The following is a 21,329-nucleotide window of genomic DNA, read 5'->3' as shown; positions in this document are numbered from 1 at the left end:
GTTAGAATCCTACACTATGTAGCTTTTTCAGATCCGTTTCTTTCACTTACTAGTACACATCTAAGCCTCCTCCATATGTTTTCATGGCTTGATCACTCAGTTTTTTAGTGCTGTTTCATTGTCTGGATGTATACCATAGTTTATTGATCCACTCACCTACTGAAGGACATTTGAGTTGTTTCCAGGTTTTGGCAATTATGAATTAAGCTGCTATAAATACCATTTGCAGGTTTTTGTGTAGACCAGTTTTCATCTCTTGTGGGCAATACATATACATACATATATATATTCATCTTCAGTATTTCTGTTATACCAATTATCTGTAATTTCTTTTTCCAGTATATGCTATGGATTCAAATATATTGATTATTGATAACAACACCACCAACTTGAACTGTGGCAGATTTGGCAATCTGGAGACTTTTAACATTAACTGAGAGACCTTGGGAAAATCACTTATCTTTATGGGATATTAAGTAAAATGAGTATGGTCAAATCACACTCATTATAAAATTATAAAAACCTTTAAGAAAGCAGTTTTAGCCAGCAAACCATTTTACAACGTACACTGAACTCCAATTTCAATAACATGCTAAAATAGAGATTCTCTAGTTGAAAGAGTTTGGCCATAAGCCAGGGTCTGCTTGGTCTCCCCCCCTCCCCCGCTTCCTTTTTACATCATGGCAGCCCCCAAGTGAAAACCCAGGACTTGGGTGTTTTTCTTTACTTTGTGAATATTTTTAATGCATATTGCTTCAGTATTTTATATTTAATCATTAATCACAGACTATTTAATTTTTAGTTCATTTCTATTGTTTATAAACTGCTGTCTCCTACAATTCATGGCTACAGGCTTCATAGCTATTATAAATCTCTATCCTGTACATGTGTAAAGTTGATTTATAAACATTGCATTGCTTAATTCTGTTTGGTTGACTTTGCTTTGTTCCTATTGGTTGGAATACTACTCTTACAATGGAGAAGTGTGGGGGCGCCTGGGTGGCGCAGTCGGTTAAGCGTCCGACTTCAGCCAGGTCACGATCTCGCGGTCCGTGAGTTCGAGCCCCGCGTCGGGCTCTGGGCTGATGGCTCAGAGCCTGGAGCCTGTTTCTGATTCTGTGTCTCCCTCTCTCTCTGCCCCTCCCCTGTTCATGCTCTGTCTCTCTCTGTCCCAAAAATAAATAAACGTTGAGAAGTGTGCGCATTTTACATGGTATATATTTATTAAAATAGGTGTTTGAGAATATTTACTATATTCAGTGAATACAATCTCTACATCCTGTAAAAATTGAGACTGTTTTTTTGTATACTGTCTTTACACGAGACAAATGTGTGTGAATGATTCTATAATGTGCTCCTGTGCAGTGCTCTTCCAAATCATGTTAAATGTCTCATACTAATAAGATTCCTTTTTAGTTGAGAGAAGTTCTTGGCTTGGCAAGTTTTTATGCGTTTGGGATAGACACCCACTGAAAATTCTGTACTTAAACTAATCATAAAATTATTCTTCTAGAGCAATAACTTCTGTTATTTTCAACATAAAAAATCACTCCCTAAGTTATCCGTTTTGTTGGATTAAGTTTTCTTGTATTCAGTTTTCTTAAAGCAAAGAGTACATGAATATTAAATAGTCTCTCTTTTGCTTCTGACCTTAATTCTTTTCTCAGGATGGGTAGAAGCCATGACTAATGTGTTGCCATCACTGTACTATTATTTTTAATGTAGTTCTGAATTCTAATTATATTTTCCTTTGAAAATTTTTACCCTGCAGTTCTATATAGTTTTTAGCTTTCTTTCATGTGGCTGGGCAAAAGTAAAAGGTAAACATTACAGGTAGAAGATTTAGTGCTGTCAGCTTCTCTTTACTTTACCTACTTGCAAATCTGTCTGCCATATAAGCACCTATTTTCCCTCTTATTATTAAAGGTATACACATTCTCAAAGAACAGTATATTCTGCGATGAGCCAAATGGAAGGATGAATATTGAGATCTCTGGGTGGTCTTGTAAGATACTACTCCTCTGTCCTATTCATAGCACTCCCACTGTCACAGCCACCCCCTGACCTACACCATAAGGATGATCCCCATTTCCCATTTTCCATTGTGTAATGCAGTGGCCCTGTGTGTTTCTTGGACTCTACACTAGGCATGATTTCATCAGAAATGCTAGGTTCCCACCATGTATTCGTTATTGTTCTAGAAACTAGAAATAAATTGGTGAACAAACAGACAACATATCCATCTGCATGAAGCCTCCATTCTAATGGAGAAAAGGGAGACAAAGAAATGCATACTTAAATGTCTAGTATCTCAGAAAATATTCAATGAAATATATCAAAACAATGGAGAAGTTCCGTGGGAGAGAGCAGTAGGTAGGAATAGATACACAATGATTCTATAAGATTTCCATAAATTAGTTAAATTGGTGTTCATGGCCATCTGGCAGTTCTCCTCCAAACAATAAATTGGAAATCCAGGCCCCTTGTGCCATTTGGCTCTGCCCTCCTTAATTTAGGCTTCTAAGTTGACTGTGCTTATGCAGGTCATGACACATGGCATACTTTGCCTTAGCTCACATTCCAATGGCCAAACCTGGTGATAGTCTTCCACATGGAGGCTGAGAAGTGTATACCTGTGCTCCCCAGAAGAGGAAATAGATTTGGTAATTAGCTGATCTCTCTCACAAATGGGCACATCCCATTTTTGGAGTTTTGCAGATCAAGACTTGTGTGACGAACTCAGTGTTACTCCAACAAGATTCCACTCCAAAGAAGTCGGTGGAAGTGATGTCAAGATGCCAGCCTCACTTGTGAATGAACAAATTCCTGCCTGTGAAGGGGTCTTCAGAAATGCTTCAGTAGATTCTCCTTTCCTCCTCTCCCTGTTTTAGGCACGTTTTAAAACTGTTTTTAGTTCCAGGGTGTCACAGTCTTAGAATCCAAACTGCAGAATTTTCTTGCCTTGGACACAGGTCCAATACCCAGAACCATTTTTAGATTTTTTTATTTGTACCTAATATGTGGCTAAGCAGTGCCAAGAACTTAATTATAAATTTTGGGAGGCAAGAGAATGCTGTACTAAATTAAACTCTTGAGTTCCAATTGAGTGAATTCTGCTCAGTAACAAACGGCAACCAGGTTTGGGAATAGAGGCTGGGGTTTTAAGTTGTCATCCAATATCATGCCAAAACAGAGTCTAGATAATTACTACTTATTTCAAACACTAAGTGGGTAGGCCAGATGTTTGCACACAGGAGGAAGTATTTTTAAATGACAGTTTTTCGATGACTATTAAACTATGTGGGAGTAAGATGTTAGGAGTCTATTTATTCAAACAAATAGTGAAAAAAAATTTAGGCACTAGTGAAAAGAGAGAAAAGACTCAAAAGAAAGAAGTCACAAATCGAGTATTAGATGAACATCTTCAGTGATCTAAAAATAGCGATCACCTTAAGTGGCACTGGGCAATCATACGAAAAGACCTCGCTTTCCTGGAGAAGGAGAGTTGGTCATACAGACAGCTCACTGAGTTTTGATTCTACATGAAAAGAATTACAGTGGTATTTTTGTGTTTTTGTTAGGGATATATGGTGGTACCAGAATCTGAGATATGTGAGTATAGATGCTGACAACTCTTTTTTATGCTCCTTCATGCATCCTTCAGGGTTTAAACATAACATATCTCGCTGACTTTACAACATAGTGACAAGAGAGAAGCACTCCTTAGTTTGCCCCTCACGTGCTTCATTCAGCAACATTTATAGACCCTGAGGATCCAGAGGTGAATGAGCAAAGTCTCCCCCTGCAGAAGCCTGTGGCCTAATGGGGGGCGCATACATCACTGAGCAGCTGTGACCTACGATAGAGGTACAGATTGGTGCTAGATGCACAGGAGGCAGTGCCTGGTCGGCTCAGGAAGCCTGTTCCTCCTGGACTCTGGGCTTCTGGAAGGCAGGACAGTCCTTTCTATCACTGTATTCCTAGTGCCTTGGAGGACACATCAGGACAGAGAGGGGTTGCCTGCTGCAGGGCTGAAGAAATGCTTTGATTTCTCCTGATAGTTTCAAGTAAAGGGGGCTACTGAAAAGGAGCAGCAAAATAAGAGCAGCTGGCATCGTAGGTTTGCTGGTATTGGTACGAATCTTCAGCCTAAAACAGGGTTTCTTATTGGCAGAACTTAGAGCCTTTGGGGCTGCAGAGTTCTTTGCTGTCAGAGGCTGTCCTGTGTGTTGTAGGGTTTAAACAGCATCCATGGCCTCTACCCACTAGATGCCAGTGGAAGCTCCCTGTCCCCTGGTTGTGACAAAAAAGACTCTAGATGTTGCCAGAGTCCTGTGAACAGAATCACCCATGCCAGGGAGCCACTCCAATTAGAGGGAAAAAAAAATCGTGTGCTTTTACTTAAGTACTATGCTCGTGATGCCTCATGCCTTCTGTGGGGGTTAAATAACAATTTGTGGTTACAACAAAAATGTGGTGGTTGCTAAAGTGGCTGTATGTTCTTTCCCTCTCTGTGCCCATACCCTTGGATTACTACCACTTTGTATTCCTCCTGTAATGAGGTGATCTACTTCCCTACCCCTTGAATCTGGCTTGGCCTCATGATTTGCTTGACTAATGAGATTGTAGCAGCTGGGATGTAAGGAGAGACTTCAGATGTTCCCTCACATGGGGACTTCCTCTTTTGCTTCTTGAAACTCCTGGGGCCAGCCTGCTGGAGGATAAGATACTATATGGAGAGAGGTCCCATTATTCTCAAATGCCTCCCCTACCCCATCCAAAGTCATTAGAGCCTAGCCAGCACCAGGTGACTTTTGATGCATGCGTGGACCCACTGAAATCCACTGAGCCTAGCCTAGATTAGAGCTGCCTACCTCCATTTGCCAATCTGCAGAATCGTGAGCTAAACAGATAGTGGTTATTTTAAACCACTATTTCGGGGGGTGTTTTCTTAAACATCAAAAGCTAATTAGTGAATATTTCGTCATATCTTCATTCATTGGCACTCAGAACATTTTTGGTGGGGAGTAAGAAGTGATGTATTAGTTTGCCATAATGAACTACCACAAACTGGGTGGCTTAAACTAAAGAAATTGGTCTCACAATTACTGAGGCATAGAAGTCTGAAATCAAGGTGTTGGCAAGGTTAATTCCTACTTGGATCTTATGGGGATGGGTCTCTTCCAGGCCTCTCTCATCTTGTAGCTGACCATCTTCATCGTCACATAGCATTCAGCCTATATGTGTCTCAGTCTGAATTTCCCTTCTAGAAAAACAACAGTCCTATTGGATTAGAGTCCACTATAATGACCTCATCTTAACTATAGGTATAATGACCTTATTTCCAAATAAGGTCACATTCTAAGGTACTGGAGGTTAAGACTTCAACATATGAGTTTTGGGGGGGACACAATACAACCTATAGCAAGTGGGGAGGAAGCTGATAATCATGCAATATTGACACTTACTGTTAGACTCTCATGTCCTCCTAAGAAATTGAAATGTTTTTTTATATATATATTTATGCTCAAAACAGAGGGCTGACATCCTTAAATTATGGAAGTGCTATTATCCTTTATTACAAATCTATTATTAAAGATGTAGGAAAATGTGAGGATTGGAGTGGTAAGGGGTCCAGTAAGGAGGCTGTCAAAGTGATTTCTCTGCGGTGAAGACCTGGGCTCACACCTGGGGATGGAGAAGAGATGAGAGACACAAGGTGTTCCTGGGGCATCAGTGCTATAAATATGCTATGGCTGTCCGTGGGCACCTGAAAGTTTTATTCGGTTCTGGGCATCACCCTTTAACAGGGTGATAGACAAGGTGGGGCATATACAGGCGGGCATGATCAGGAGGGAAAGAGGCTTGGTAATGTGTCATATGGCTTAAGCTGGAGAGAAAGGAAAATGCAGTGAGACAGATCGCTGCTTTCAGCTGTTTGAAGGGTTGTCATGTGGGAGAGAGATTAAACTTGGTCCTGTGTGGCCCAGTGAGTTACAACATCCGGCAGACAGCTTTCAGCTATAACATAAGGGTTGAAATTCTTTAGTCAGGGCAGTCCTGAGGCAACAGTTAGGATGTTTCTTTTGGTCCTAAGGATCTCCAGTTCTGCTGTAGCTAGAAAGAAGAGCAACTACTTTGTGTCAAGGTCTTTGCAGGGTCTGTGATATTATATGACACTTGTGTAAGCGAAACGGCTTTCTGTTGCTCATTTTGTGAATGAATTAGACCCGGACTGCAAACCCCGTAAATGGTAAGACACTATAATTGTCAGGTCATCAGATCACATTGGCATCTTTTTTTGTGAATTAACTGAAACAAAAGGAAATTAGCCCTCTCCCCATCCACAAGATATCTAAATACAGTTCTTGTTTTTAGAAAGGAAGAAATCAAAGTTTTATTTTGTATTTGTTGTTTGTCCCACATAATTAGCTCCTTATCATGTGTTGCTTCATTTTCTAGTTATTTCAGTGCCAGAATTCATAAATTTAGTCTATAATTATATAATGTCAGAACATATAAAGCTTTTTTCCCTCTAATTGTTGTCTATTCTTTCCTCCCAACCAGAGTTTAAGTTGCTTTTGATCAAGGAACAAACACTGTGCTTTTTATTAAAATGGCTTGTTTAAGTGCTCTCAAGCTAATTTCGGCGGGCTAATAAACATCATAAATAAGACACAACTTGAATATGTTACTCCTTCACCCCCCCAAATTATCTTATAAACAGAGGCAAAAAGATACATACAGTTACATTTATTAAATTAACAAAGTGATAAACATCAGTACTATTTATAAAGGGTCCTCTCTCTGCCCAGAGGAGTACTGGTACCGTGAGGAATGGAAGGTGTCCCAAAATTCACTTGCTCTTTAATAGCTGAGTCTAGCTTGGCAGACAGAGCTGACACCAGAAACATTAAGTTCCGACTGCATGGCAACAGGAAGAAGGAGGGCTGCAGTCGTAGTTGGGGATGTTGTAAAAACTAAGCTGGAATTTGGTTCTGGAATCTTTCAGAAAAATAAGCTGGAAAGGATGCAAAGAATGGAAGTACAGGCTACAGATGAGAGGGAGAGAATTTCAAGAATGAGAACCTGTTTGAGCAAACACCTAGTGTTGTGTGTTGCATTGTGTCCCCACAAAAAATATGTTTAAGTCCTAATCACTGATAACTTTGAATGTGTACTTCTTTGTAAATAAGGTCTTTGCAGATGTAACTAAACTAAGATGAGGTCATACTGGATTACGGTGGGTCTTAATCTAATAACTGGAGTTTGGACACAGACATGCAGGGAGGTTGCCATGTGTTGATGGAGATTGGGGTGATGCATCCACAAACCAAGGAACTCCAAGGATTACAGCACTGTCTAGGAGATAGGAGAGAGGTATGGAGCAAATTCTCCACCAAGCCCACTATAAGGAACTAACCCTGTTTCTACTCTGATTTCAGATTTCTAGTCTCCAGGTGTCTGAGATGACAAATTTATTGTTTGAAGCCACCAAGTTCATGGTACTTTGTCATGGCGAGCTTAGAAAATGAATATATCCAGAGACAAAAAAAAAATAAGGTGCATCTGGTGGGGGGAAAAGAGAAGACCTAGTGGAATGAAATAGAGTAGGTGATGGAGAAGGAGGACCAAAACATGAGTTGAATGTAAGAACTTCCTAGAAATTGTACTAAAACTAAGTGTAGCTTATACTTTTCTATAGCACTTGTTATTAGGTCACACACTATTATAAATGTTGTACAGAGATTATCTTATTTAACCCTCCAACAACTTTTAAAGGTGTTGGTATGAATGTTCTCATTTTACAGATGAGGAAACTGAGTAAAGAAGGTTAAATAACTTTCTTAAAGATACATAGTAAGTGATGGAGTCGTTTTAGAACCTAGAACACTTGCTCTTTTGAAGTGGGCTAAAATGTAGGAAATATGTTTCATTAAAGACACAAATTGTAAGCCCCTTATTCTCTCTTCCTTAACAGATTTGTTATTTAAGATTTTTTTTCCTGTTAGAATGTTTAAAACCCTTTCTTATGATGGTATAGCAACTTTTCCTGTAACTGTCAAGAAATTGGAATTATTTCTTCTCACCTTACTACATTTTGTTGTCAGAACAATGTCTAATAATAATTTCCTCTCTCTGTTAGGTCACCCAGTCACTGTCATTTTGATTTCTTCACTCTTCTTGTCCATAGCATATGTTAATTGCTTCAGGAGTCCAACTTTCCCCAGCATGGTTATAATTAATTGAGGAGGTGAGTCCTGGATAACCAAAGCAAAATCCGTTCTTGTCATCCATGGTAATTCCCCTCGAAGGATTTTCCCAGAGTGTTTCTAATTAGAGGAAAATGAGCCAGCACGTTAGATACACCCAAACCTGACTGGCAAAAGTTTCTTTAAAGTGACTTAGTTTACTTTGTTTTAATTATGTGTGTGTGTTTCTATAGTTATATATAGTTTACTTTGTTTTAATTACATATGTGTGTGTATGTATGTATAGTTACACATGGCAGTAGTTTTGTCCGCTTTGTTATGAATTTAGAAGAAACAATATGAATATATCATGGTTAATTTAAACATGGTATACATTGATTTTTTTCATGTTTACTGAAAATATAGCACAAAAACAGTTACAAAATGTATAGTTTGAAGAGTAGTTCACCTACAGCTGGGGAGGAGAATCCCTAAAAATTAAGGAAAGTAGAGCAAAGAATGCACAATGATAAAGGGGAGAAATAGGTTTTTGTCAACAAAAGCAGAATGCTGTTTATTTAAAATTAAGTAGTCTTCAATTTAAGAATTCTCCAAATGCTGGATATTGGGGTTAACTGACAACATGAATAAAGGATTCTCCTGATATGTTTACCTGTGTGGTGTCAAGGGGCACATATGTGAATGTAATTTTTAGCAATTTCATTTTGATGGCTTATTGCTAAGTTTGGGGTGATAACATCAAGTCACTGATATAAGAGTTCTTTTGTTTTGTAGTCAATTGGCTTTCCTTTCGGGATGAGAGGAAAACCCCAGAGGCATACCCAAAGATAAGCTTTCCATATTAGTTGGCCTAGGAGTGTTTTAGCTGTAACCCCAGCTGTGGGCCTGTCTCCTCACAGTTACCCAGGGGCTCCATGCTGTCAGTGCCGAGCCTGATGTGGGGCTCAATGTCATGACTGTGAGATCGTGACCTGAGCTGAAATCAAGAGTTGGACACTTAACCAACTGAGCCACCCATGCGTCCTGGCATTTCCTAATTTTTAAGAGATACGTAACTTACACAGTCCTGAGGCCGAGGGAAATTACTTTTGCCTAAATTGTACATATGAATAATGGCCCACTTGAGGATGGAATCATGCCCATAACACTTTTGATTTGGTGGCAGGGGCAGGGGGAGGCATAGATGTGCTGTGTGATAGAAAAAATATTGAAAAGTGGGGATCTAGGTTTTATTTCTGAGTCTTCCATAAACTCAAGTGTGGGCCAGTCATTATCTATCACACATTTATTGTTTATTGTGTGAAGTGCTTTAATTTTTTTATCACCTCAGTGATTTAGAAGGGAGTAAGTGGATTAAGCTTCCTTACCTAAGCTGTCAGAACTAAGAGTTCTTGATTCTATGAATATCTAGTTCACACTTTTGCACATATAACATTCTACATTTGTGAATATGCTTTCTTCTGATCCTTTCTTTTTATATTTTAATAAAATGCCATTTCTTTTATATGGTTGGATCCACAGAATTGCCTCTCATCCCGGGCTCTTGAACTTAAGCTCTTCTCCATGTTAAGATATGAGGACATTTGTAAGGCTCAGTGATGAAAGCCTTCATACTCAGGAGAGCGGACACTGGGACAGGCTGTAGTCAGAGAAAGAAGGGCTGTGCAAACCATGTTTTCCATTGTTTCTAAAGTGTCCGTTTCCTCTACCAAACCTTACGGTTTCATTTGCTGCAGTAAAAGGCACAAGTGCCATCTGGCCTGGGTAAGCACCTTTAACTTTTCAAGTTCTGTGCCTTTTATTTCTTCATTTCTTCTCCATTTCTTAGACCCCTTCACCAGAGCACCAAAGTGATGCCTGTTGGTCTGTCTACTCCACTTCTTGTCATATTTTCCTTTATCTTGTTAGCAGTGTATACTTTATCTTATTCAAATCTTTTGTTGGTGAGAGAAGAATTTCCTCCTCTAAAAAAAAGTATAATCGCATGTATATCTGCATTACATGGCTTTATTCTTATGATTCAAGACCCTCTGGGTATACAGTGTCTGACACCACAATTCTTGGCTCTGTGGATTTCTGAAACACATGCATCACAGCCAAGCAATGGAAGGCTCTTGGCACAGTTGTAAATTGAAACTGCCTCCTGCCCCCACCACCAAAATAATTTGTTTTCCATTTTATACCATTTGTGGCTGGACAATGTATCTCCTTAAAATCTTTGCTTTAGAGGTTAACACTTCATCTGTGTCCTATATTGGTTTTCCATTGTTCCTTATAAAAAGAGTAGGTTATTTAAGTCATGTTTAACTTTGTGTTTTTAAAAATGTTCTCCAAGAATAAAATACATATAATGAAGAGAGGATACAAGGAAATATATATTTCTCAATGACCTTATCACTTTTGTTTTCTTGCACTCTTATAAGAAGTCATTGGACATTCAGTGATGTCTGTGTTCAGTTGGCTTCTGTGTTTCCTGCCCCCCACCCCATTCCTTACATAAACTCTCTGAATGATGGTCTGCTTTCTTTAACCCCAAGTTGCTCTTAAGTAGAAGGAGACGTCTTAGTATCATCACAAAAGATGTTTCAACCTACGAGTTTCCTGGGAAATGCTATTTAAAATGTCCCTCTTTTTCAGACTACCCTCTTCAATTTATCCTCCTTTTCACCTTCAAAGCTTCTGTGTCTTTTTCCTCATTTGCCTCTGTGTCAGCCCAGAGCTGTCATCAGAATCTGTATTATCATTCTTTTTTCCCTGCCCATGTGTCTGGCCCTGACCTCTGCTTCCCTTATGTCTTGGTCTTCAGCATTTGGGGAGGAAATTAATTTTATGACAGCAGCACTCTAATATTGAAAGAAAAAACCACCTGGTTAGAAGTATATAGTTTTGAGCAACATTTCAACTTGACAGCAATCCATGTGATTCACGTATCATCTTATTTCCCTGTGAAGAAAATAAAATCTCTTTCTAATCATTAATTTACTCCTGCAAGACACCCTCAGAGAGAGAGAGATTAGAATCACTCTGTTGAGAGGGGTCATCAAAGTCCATCTACTCCTATTTTTTGGGTGGAGCTTCTGTTCTTTGAAAGGGATTCCATTCTTAAACAATTTTGGGGGAGGGAGATACAGAATCCTGTTCTGTCAACATGTTTCAATGGATCATGGTAGGTTGGCCCTGGCAAAGAAGGACACATTTTGTGTGCCCTTCTGTATATACATGAGTTTTGGAAGTGAGGAATAAAAAGACACACAAATGGAACTTTGTACAATGGGACTTGAGTGGTTGCTGTAATAACTGTGACTGTGAACAGACCTTCCCTATAATTAACTATTCCTACTATTCGCACAGTTCTCAAGAAAGCAGATGGGGGAAGATTTATGTGCAAGGCTGCTATCTTGGTACAATGAAAGTACCTTGGGGGACTGACAGAGGTTCAGTATGAGAAAAAGGACTGTTGTTTTCCACTGTTACCACCATCGTTATTTCTATATGCCCTTCCCTCTCCCCCTCCCCCTTTCTTCTCCTAAGTCATCTTCCTCCTTTCTTCCTCACTTACATCCCTCCAGCCAAGTTCCAACTTGATGCTCTTGAAATTCACCAGTGATATTCTTTACATTTGTTTCCCTGCCTGGAATGCCCTTCACTAACCTATATCTATAGATGGCTCTCACCTCTTTTAGTCTATTTTCACTCTCTCAGGGAGGTCTCCCAAATTATATGTGCCCCTGCCACACGTTCTTAGTACTTAATAGAGTCTAACAATCTATGCAATATACTCATTTATTCTTATTGTCTCTTTATTCCCTCTAGAATGTAAGCTCCACCAGAGCAAGGATTTTGGTCTACCAGGCATTTCCCTCTTAATGTTGATAATTCATTCCAGAAAATCATATGTTTTATATGAAAATGTTAACTGGAAACTTATTTCCTATTATCATAAGTGGGGAAACTGTGACATATGGTATGTCAACCCAAAACCCCTTTCCAGCATGTAACTAGAATATAATTTTTTACTTACCTATAAATGTTTTGCTGTCATCTAAGACTGTAAAGACTTTTCTGGGTGCCAGATAATCTGGTTGTTAACAAATAATTGCCTTATGTGTAAGAGCATGTCACTTCTTAGAGACAGAGGTAACCCCAGCCATGTGCATGAATATCCCTTGTATTCATACTATGATTTTCAAAATATTGACATGTGATTATGGTGTTTTACAATTGTTTTCACACTGCAACTTGAGACTATTCATGCACAGTGTTTTGTTAAAAACTTGAACTTGAGTTTTAGAAAAATAAATGTTTTTCTAAATTTTATTTCCTAAATATTTAAACATTATTTTATTGAAAGACAGATATTTCCTGTGAAGTCTGGGTATTAAAAGCTCAGATCTTCTGCCCCCCAAAAATGCTACTTTGGAGAACATTATGCAAGGTATGCCAGGGCTTTTCTCACTGTTCTCTCCACTGTTTGGAACCATGTTTGGCACACAGTTAAGTGCACAAACAAATATTTGATGGGTGAAGCAGGAGAATTTAGTGTCTACTAGGTTTTGGTCTCTATAACAGATGACCATCATGCAGACCCCAACTGTGGATCTTTACATGGGCAACTCTGCAAAACATTGGGAGACTAGATTGTACCAGGAAGGAAGCAGGCTCTAATGTCTTGGGCTCTGCTGACCACAGCTTTGTTGATGAGGTGTGACCCATGGCAAGTGACAGCCTAATGGAATCCAGTTTCTCCCTCTGTATAGGAACAGAGTAGGACTTCAAAATCTTTAAGTTACTTTGCAAGTAAAACATGTTACCATCCATAAAAGAGGAAAGAGGATATTACTTCCTTGATGAAGTTTTTGAATGAATTAAATTAAAATTGCATTTAAATCACATAGTCCAGTGCATGACATAATTGTTAGTGCCCAAAGTGGTGACTATTGTTATTATTTTCATTATGTGTAATCTCTGCATAATGATGCATCTGTTCACTTAATTTCCAGTTTTGTTTTAGTTACCGTTGTTAAGAATGCAGTTGTGTGGTGTTATCATAGTTTTAGAGAAGATTTCTGCCAATTGTTTACAAATAGATGTATAAGCATGCATTTTGTTGTGATGAGATCATTAAATTATTTTAAAGGGGACAATAAATCCTCACACTTTGGAAACTCGTATTGGATCTTCAACAGAATTATAAATAGTTTTGGTTTAGTCATTTTTTGTACATCTCCTGCTTTTCGTTAGTGTGAATAATTGTGAACCATACAGAATTTTCAAACAGGGAAGTGCTTTTACCTTGGGGCACTTGTTTCAATCCTATTTGACTTGGCAACCCTTTTGTAGAGGGTTACTTCCCCCCCCCCACCTCTCACTTTCCAAATTTGGATTTTAATTCTCTTAGGCTGGAAAAAAGATATTTCCAGGTAGGGCTAATATGTGTGCTTTAACCTTTTCATACTATGTCTTAGTGGGAGGTATGACAGCAGCAAAGAATAATTACATGAAGCAGAATCCCAAAGCTTCTTTGAGTCATTACCTTGGAAGTATCCAAAAGGATATGAGGATGGAGGGGAGAGATTTAAAATGATAGATACCAATAAACATGTGTTACTATAATACAAAAATTTTTTAAATGCAAAAACAAAAACTATGAAAACTTAAACTTTTCATTTATGGAGAAACACAAGGGTAATTTCAAAAGTTCAGTTGTTAAGAATGTGTTTGTTTCCATTGGCTCCCATCACTGGATCTTGTTGGCTCATGAACTCATTTCAGACTAAAGAGATTTCTTTTGAATGCTGGGCTCATTGTATGAGAACACCAACAACAGATGGGCATGTATAAGGGGAAAACCCTCTTTTATTTTCTGGAAAATATGACTAGATTCATACTGTGATGGCATTATTGAAAATCATCCCAAGGGGAAGAAGAAGGGAGAGATAACAATAAATCATAGAAAAACTTTGAAAGTTGGAAAGAGCTTATAACACACGTGTTTGCATAAATGTTGGTGCAGCCATTCTGTACGTTACTGAATAGCACTTTGAAATGAAGGTCGGGGTGCCTGGGTGCCTCCGTCGGTTAACTGACTTCATTCAGCTCAGGTCATGACCTCGCGGTCCGTGGGTTTGAGCCCTGCGTCAGGCTCTGGGCTGACAGCTCGGAGCCCGGAGCCTGCTTTGCATTCTGTGTCTCCCTTTCTCTCTGCCCTCTCCCGCTAGTGCTCTGTGTCTGTCTCTGTCTCTCTCTCTCCAAAATAAATAAAAATTTAAAAAAACCATTTTGAAATGAAGGTCAAAAAAGCATGCGAAAGTGGTATGTACGTTACTTTGTTTTTAAATTAGCATTTGTTTTTGAGAGAGACAGAGAGAGAGACGGAGTGCAAGTGGGGGAGGGCAGAGAGAGAGAGAGGGAGACAGAATCTGAAGAAGGCTCCAGGCTCTGAGCTGTCAGCACAGAGCCTGATGTGAGGCTCGAACCCACGAACCGCAAGATACGACCTGAGCCGAAGTTGGCCGCTTAACCAACTGAGCCACCCAAAGCGCCCCTGTACATTACTTCTCTTACACTACACCTTCCCTTAATAAAAACGTGAGGGATAAATCTATGTACATTGCAGAGGGCTTCATGTGTCAAGGGTGTGGCCATTCACTCAGCTGGAGAGCTGTTGCTTCTCTCAGTTCTGCAAATGACAGGGGAGCTAGAGAAGTCCTTCACACAGGAAACTAACGCACTATGTCATTGAATGCGCAGGTTAGGGGCCTGTGGGCTGTGGGCCAAATCTGGATGGCCACCTGTTTTGGTATGGTGTGTACGGTAAGGATGGTTTTTACCTTTTGAAATGGTTCAGGGGAATAAAAGTCACAAAAAGAATAATGTTCCATGACACATGAAAAGTATATTAAATTCAAATTTCAACATTGATAAAATAGTTTTATTGGACCACTGCAATGCTCATTTGTTTACATATTTGTTTACATACTATTTGTGGCTGCTTTCCCAGTATAGTGACAGAGTAATTGCCACAAGGAATGGATTATATGGTCCTCAACCCTAAAATATTTACTATTTGGTACTTTATGGACAAAGATTGCTGATGCCTCATTAAAGGAATACACAACCTTTGAAATTAAGTATAGGAGGTTAGGGCTTTGCTTTACCTGAACCTTCACATTTAGAATTCCCCAGGCACTGGGATTGGTTCTAGTCTTTGTCAGGAGGAATTTAAGGATCTATAACTCAGTAAGAAATCAACTTTGCTATTGGTGTTGCAAATTTTCTACAATTATTACAGTAAAAGGGCTCCTACCTGCTTTGGTTTTGTGAAAAAGTCTCCACCTTAATGCCGTGTAAACGTCTGGGACTCTGGTTTTATTGCTGTGGACTCAAGACTGTCGTGGGACCTTGCTATCCTCCCCATTACCTGTCCCCCTGAGTCTGTGGATGTGTCTTGCTCTTATTAGCCCTTCTTAAAACTTTAATACATCTCTTATGTCCTCATTCTGGTGATTGGCTCCATGCCCCCTGCTGTCACACTGCCCTAACATAGCTTGCTTTCCTTCTGGAGTTTTGGATGATTGGCCTGAGGCCAGTTTCCTTTGTCATTAACTTCCTGACTTTTCTCTATCCTCACTGCAGGGACTTTTTCAGATGACTGTTCCTAGTTCTGTGAATATAGTTCTTTAACAGAGATATTCAAGACTTGCTTCTGATGATTTTTGGCCCTTAGAGCTGATAACTTGCAGCGAGCCTTTTGGGAAAGATGGCCCTTATTGACCTTATCAAGGCCATGTGGGCTAGGAGTGAGTCCAGCTCCCCATGCCAATCCTCAGCAGCAGGTATAGATGCAGAAGGGAAGGTCATGCAAGGTCTGCAGTCTGTGAAAGGACTGAGAGATTGAGATCATTCCAGACTTGGCTGTGGGCCAGTCAAAATCTTCCTGAGATTAGAAGTTCGAGTAGTTTTGACAAGCCTCCATTTGCCAGTATCCACACAGATGAAGTTAACCACTGAAAAGGAATCAGGGCAGGTTGTACCTTACGCTGCATCAACCAGGTCAGTTCGTGGTTTTAAATAATTGAATTAATTTTTAATTTGTGATGATAAATACATGCTCTGTAAACCTGACCTCCTGACCATTTCTAAGATTTTGTGTTTGTGGCTTTACACTGCAGTGTGTAGAGGAAAAAGAGACATACTCAGTTTTGTGTTCTGGCTCTGCCTGTGTGAACTTGAGAAATTGACTTGCCAATCCTCAGTTTTCTCATCTGAAAATAGGATAGTTCCTGCTTCACTATTAACATTAAGGGGCCATCATATGTGAAGTGACTAATACCTATAAGCGCTAAGTGTTAATTCTGATTAGGAAAACTAGAACTGTCTCCTTAATGGAACCAGGAAGAAAACAGATTTTTTCCACCTTGGTCTGAATAATAGGGCAAGCAACCTTCCCTTAGAGGGTTTGTGTAGTTATGGCAGTGAGAAATTGACAACACAGCTCTGAGAAGAACTGGGGAAGTGGGATGAATGGTGAAGATAGAGGAGAGGAGAATGAGGGACTGCTGATTCAGCTATAGTTTGTTACTTGAATAATTTATCTGTGAAGCTCTCAAATAATGATGCCTTAGTGAAGTAAAGTAAGATTTCCATTTTCATGAATGGAAGAGTGGTATCAGAGAAGGAGAGACCTAAGAGGAAAATGAATTCTGACTTTAAAAAGACCTTAAAGCTCTGTCTGATGGTCAGATGCAGTTGGTTAACAGATGGGTTGAGTATACTCACCTTGACAAGAAGTCAGGGTAGGGTCACAGGAGTACAACTACCAAAACCAGTCAGTGAGCCAGAAAAGGCTACTGTTCTTTAGGGTTTAAACTGAACCAGAAGACTGACATATCCACCCTGTGTGAATGGCATGGTGTCTGCATTGCTGTTGTCATATTACTCTAAAGGGCTCACTATGTTTATCTGAAACTGAAGACGATCGCACTGGATACATCTAGCCTCAAAGTACACCATCCTGGTCATAAATCTGGTCAATAACACTGCGTATTGTGGTCATAAAGTTTTCATCCAGAATCCTCAAATGGCTTGAGAAGGTAACATCAGTTCACCTAGAATGATAAGTGTGCTTTCCTTAGTTAAGGGCCTTTCAAACCCAGAGGGTTTAGATAAGATTTAAAAACATTAAATAAGGCCTGTGCCATTCATGCCTTTATGTTAGGTTTAGAAATAAATCTCACTCTCATTGGGACAATCTCTTGGGACAAACCCTTAATATTGCATTATAAGACTTCCAATTGCTTTTAGATAACTGATATTTATTTGAAGAGATATTTAAAAGAACTAAGCTATTTGTGTGTATATTACATTAGTTATGAAGTATTTTTGAGGTATTTAAAAAATAGGAAAAATATAAGTGCATATTAATATTTAAATATGTAGAGACATTCAAATTTATGAAAGCACTCATTGTCAAAATGAATTTAAACTGTTGATTCACTATCTCAGCAAATTATTGAATGAATATTTACTGTGAATTGGACAATCTTCTAAGATCTGGATATACAAAAAGGAGCAGAACAAGCCATTGTTTTTAAGGAGTTTAACTTCTAGTGAGTGGACATAGAACAAGAAACAAATACATTACTGAAGATGTAAGAGGTCAGGCCAACCTGTGTACTTTGAAGGCAAAAGGCCAGTTTCAGAATGGAGAGCAAGAGAGAAGGGTGAGCAAGGAAGGGTGTCGGATATTTTATAGGAGGTGATCAGAGAAGATTCCACTGGTAAAATGTTTTATTAGAGAACTGAAAGAATGAGCAGTGGACATTTCTGGGGAAGAGCATTCCAGCAGAGTGATAGCAAACACAAAGGCATGTATTTGAGAAACAAGAGAGGATGGTGTTCTGGAGAAGAGTGAGTGCAGGTGAAGGATATTAGGATATGAAGGAGTTATAGAGGTCCAGGTCACTTGGATTTTTACTGAGTGAAATGGGGAGCCATTGGGGGATTTTGAATAATGGAATGACATGGTTTGACTGTGTTTTATAAAGATGGCTCTGGCTGCAGTGTCTCCATACTGTAGGGGAACAAAACTAGGAGGAAGACCAATTAGAAGGTTATGGCAGATACCCAGGGGAGAGGGTTTGTGACTTCAAAGAATATAGTGGTCATGAAGGCGTCTAGATGATGGATGTAGTTTTAAGATATAAGTAGCAGGATTCCTGGAAGGATTACATGTGAGAGTTGAGGGGGAAAAGTTGTTCCAAATGATCCAAGTTCTTCTGCTTCCATGTAAGTCAGGGTAAGACCTTACCAGAGATATGACTGTAGAAAAGAACTATAAAAGCTGGAAATCATGAAAAAAAAACAAAAAACAAAAAAAAAAAACAACTCTCTGAAGCTATTGGAGAGTGACCAGAAGTAGACAGACTTTAGTGACAAGTGCATGTTTTCTTAGAGGGGAGATGGCCAACTATACCACTAAGTTTTCTCTCGGAGGCTTATAGACTAGGGCTAGGTGCCCTCTGAGTGACACTGTGAACACTAAAGATGACACAGTGACCATGTGCAGTGGCAGCAGGGGCTCATGTGGAAAATTCCTATCTTTCTGGCCTGGGGAACTACAAAAGTGAGGCTGGGAAACCATGAATGCTGAAGGGTGTGGAGAATTTCAGAAGGTGAAGAGTTACAGAGAGTATCTACAAACTCAGTCTGCCTACATCTCTGACTTACCCTTGAATGATATATGTGCAGAACAGACTCAGCAGTTCAGATTTAAAGAAAATAATTGAAATGAGAATGGAGTTGTTGCCTAACAAACAGTGTTGGAAGTTCAAGACCAGCTCAAACCAGTCCTGCTGAAACAAAGGAAACCACATTCACTGGAGAAAAAAACAAAAACAAACACAGCATTTGAATTCTCCACAAATTAACATTCATAATGTATAATCCCAAAGTAATCAACATACAAAGTATTAAGAAAATGGAACACATTCTCACAAGTAAACAAAATCTACAGAGGCTGACTCCAAGATCAACCAGGTGTTGGAGCTAACAAAGGTCATGGAGGGACTAAGATACTTATACTCTGTGAAGTAAAATAAAACATGTTTTCAGTGGATAAAATTTTAGCAGAGAAATAAACACAAAATAATGTACATTTTAGAACTTAATATAATCTTTAAAAATATTAACTGGATAGACTTAATGATGAATGAACATGACAGGAAAGTAAGCGAACTTCAAGATCAATAGAAATTATTCAAAGTGAAGAACAGAGAAAACAGATTGAAAACAGAATGAACAGAATCTTAGCTGTGAGACAATATCAAATAGTTCAACATACAGGAAACTGGAAAACCAGAAAGAGGAAAGATAGTGCAACAAAAACACTTTTTTAGAGATATACCAAACATTTTCCCAAGTTTTATGAAATATTTTGAAGATACAAGATGTTAAACACCAAGCTGAATGAAGATAAATATGCCTATGTCAAGGTATATTATAGTCAAACTGTTGAAAGTCATAAAGAGAAAATCTTGAGAAAAGCGAAAATGACCAATTACTTACAAGGGAACAACAATCTAATTAACAACTATCGTCTCATAAGAAACCATGGAGGCCAGGGTAGAATAAAATGTTTTTAAAGAACTGAAAAGGAAAAAAAAAAAGACAACATCCTGTCAACCCAGGATCTGTTTCACTGAAAATACTTTTAAAAATGAAGGTAAAATACATTTTCAAGATAAACTAAGAAATTTTGTCACCAGCAGACCAGCATTAAAAGATATGCTAAAGGATATTTTATTTAAAATTTATTTTTATTTTACTTTATATTTTATGTGATAACAATACTTAACATGAGATTTACCCAATCAACAAAACTTTAAATGGATAATACATTATTGTTGCCTAAGGAACTACAAAAGTGAAGCTGGAAAACAATGCTGAAGAGTGGAGAATTCTAGAAGGTGAAGAGTTAAGAGTATCTGCAAACTTAGTGCAATGTTCTACAGCAGATCTTGGTCCTCTTGCTTAGCTGAAACTTTATGCCTATTAATTAGTCATCTTCTTTAGATATCCTTTAGAAAGAGAAAAAATGATAGAAATTCAATTATCAGTAAAGAATGAAGAGCATCAGGAATGATGGTAAATATCTGGGCAAATATAAATGGAAATGTTTGTTTTGTTTTCCCCCATATCTTCATAAATTGTGTAAGCATTTAAAACACAAAGGTTTACATTGTATTGAGGGATTTATAATGTATGATATGTCCATCATAACCTAAAGGATGAAAGGCATGAACCTATAAGTGTGCAAGATTTCTATGATTTATACGAGGTAGTAATATTGGCTCTGTGGGTATGAAGAGTCAAGGCCATGTATTACTCTCTCTATATATATAGTATATATACTACATATGTATACATACACATATGTACATACACACACATGTATAAATACACACATGCACACTATATATATACACACACTATACATATAAACACTATATATACACACACTATATATGCACTATATATATATACACACTATATATGTATATACACTATATCTATATATATACACACACACTATATCTATATATATACACACTAGATATATACACACACTATATACACACTATATACATATATATATACACACACACACACATATATATATCCATCTGTTAAAATAGCAACAGATACGGGGCGCCTGGGTGGCTCAGTTGGTTAAAGGTCCGACTTCAGCTCAGGTCACGATCTCGCAGTTTGTGAGTTTGAGCCCCGCGTCGGGCTCTGGGCTGATGGCTCAGAGCCTGGAGCCTGCTTCTAATTCTGTGTCTCCCTCTCTCTCTGGCCCTCCCCCGTTCATGCTCTGTCTCTCTCTGTCTCAAAAATAAACATTAAAAAAAATTTAAAAAAAAATAGCAACAGATACAATTGAAATGGAATTCTCAAAATGTTCAAATACTGTCTCTATATACAGGAAAGGAAAAATAGAGGACAAAAAATAAAAGGTCAAGTAGAAAACAAAATAGTAGACTCACAGTTAATCCTATCAGTAATTACTGGACTAGTTAATGGACTAAACACTACAAATAAAGGTTGATATTATTA

The 21,329-nt window shown here is 38.5% G+C and overlaps 1 long non-coding RNA gene across 6 annotated transcripts in view; it reads left to right on the top strand.

Moving 5' to 3' along the window:
- Positions 1–21,329, top strand: part of LOC147581115 (uncharacterized) — a 1,011,143-nt gene that overhangs the window by 214,395 nt on the left and 775,419 nt on the right. The gene's annotated exons all lie outside the window — the stretch shown is intronic.

This window comes from Puma concolor, chromosome B2 (assembly GCF_028749965.1).
Source record: "Puma concolor isolate L17-30 chromosome B2, mPumCon1.1.hap2, whole genome shotgun sequence".
Classification (NCBI taxonomy): Eukaryota; Metazoa; Chordata; class Mammalia; order Carnivora; family Felidae; genus Puma; species Puma concolor.
Note: the sequence above shows the minus strand (reverse complement) of the source record. Positions and strands in the feature narration are given on the sequence as shown.